We start from the raw sequence: 1,858 nt of genomic DNA, 5'->3' as shown, positions 1-1,858 counted from the left end.
AAAACAACCCTAAGGTATCATCTTACTCCAGTCAGACTGGCTAGGATCAAGAGAACAAGTGATACCAAATGCTGACTAGGATGTGGAGAAAGGGGAATGCTCATTCACTGCTGGTGGGACTGCAAACTCGCACAACCTCTATGCAAAACAGTGTGGAACACTCTTAAAAAACTAAAAATGAACCTACCACATGACCCAGTTATACTGCTCCTTGGTATATACCCAAAGGACTCATCCAATTGTAGAGACACTTGTACAACCATGTTTATTGCTGCTCTTTTCACAATAGCTAAGAGATGGAAGCAACCTAAGTGCCCCTCAACTCATGAATGGTTAACAAAAATGTGGTATATTTACACAGTGGAGTTCTATTCAGCAGTAAAGAAAGATGAAATAATGAAATTTGCAGGTAAATGGAAGGATCTAGAAACATACTAAGTGAAGTAACAGACTCAGAAAAACAAACAATGTATGTACTCCCTCATATGTGGGTCCTAGCACCAAATCCTTTTAAATTCTAGGTCCTTTTAATAAGATGATGCTATACAGCAGTCCCTTCTCTTCTGCATGAAATAACTACCATCATCGCAACTTCAGCTGAGCCTGATCACTAAACATCGTCACAATTGGGCTTGTTGATGTTTGTGCTCATTCATTAAAGGAGGGCCAAGCAGTGTCACTGGACCTTACTGGAGTACCCAGCCACTCTTCCCAGCCAACTGATGTAATTTGACCCTAATCACACATGGCCTTCTGGATTTGGGGAGGGCTAAAGTATACAGTCTGGGCAAGGCTAGGAAGAGAAAGCATGATCCATCCTGGATAAAGGCTATCCAGTGTGCATACCCTCAGGTCATACATACACCCCAGCAACCCCTCAGTTTTCTCAGTAAGTAAGCTCAATAAATTCATTGGTTCCGTAGTAAAACTTTAATCAAACATCAGCTTGACACTAGAACCTTAAAAGGGAATAAGCATTGCTTGGCATCCCCAGGAAAAGAAGCTTCACAACCAAAGGAAAATTTGTTAATGCTATTATGTCTCATAATTGTTTTTTAGAAAAGGAAAGAACATGAGAATGTAAAAGATGTTAAAAGGATATGGGAATGGACATGTTTTCCAAAATAGACAGAAAAAATGAGAAAGCCTAAGCAAGTGATGAAGGTCTGTTTAGGTTTGTTATATATAAAGGATGAGACAAAAATAATATACACATAATCTTAAAATTTCGATGGTCATAGTTTAGTCAACTAGTTTAAGGAACAAAATATAAATCTAGTCAAGGTTTATCGGAGAATATTTGGTTCTTTATCCAAGCCTTATCTACACAGCACATGATAACTAAAAGTATCAGACTGGTGGAACTAACCTTATTGGATGTGTAACAGCCATAGCTTGAGGCCTATACTAATGTGTTCAGAGGGACTTAAAGGACAGTTTTTGCCCCTTGCCCCCCAAGGTGGACTAAGGTCCGGGGGACTATGGAGCATCTCTCAAAATGTCCAGTAACTGTGGTGAGTCACCTGCCTTCTTGTTCAGGGAGGACATGGAGACCCCACCAGATGGACTTGAACCAGTGTCCAGTCTACAAAGAGGAGAGTCAACTCAGAGGAAATGTCTCGTTCATGCTTCCAAGTGAAGCCAGCCATGGTCGAGCAGGACCTTTCACTTATCTTCACATAGATGGAACTGGTAAAAAGAAAGGAGCCAGGGGCTCCTTCCAAGCCCGTGTGACCCCTGAGGAACAGATCCTCAAATGACCTTAAATGTAAAAATAAGTTGATTTATTTGGGCCAACTGTATGGTCTTAAACACCCAAAAGGAAAGTATAACCAAAGAGTAAAGTCATCAGTATATT

The sequence above is a fragment of the Nannospalax galili genome, unplaced genomic scaffold, assembly GCF_000622305.1.
Source record: "Nannospalax galili isolate Female #2095 unplaced genomic scaffold, S.galili_v1.0 scaffold311, whole genome shotgun sequence".
Classification (NCBI taxonomy): Eukaryota; Metazoa; Chordata; class Mammalia; order Rodentia; family Spalacidae; genus Nannospalax; species Nannospalax galili.
The sequence above is the reverse complement of the archived record's forward strand: the minus strand, read 5'-3'. Positions refer to the sequence as shown.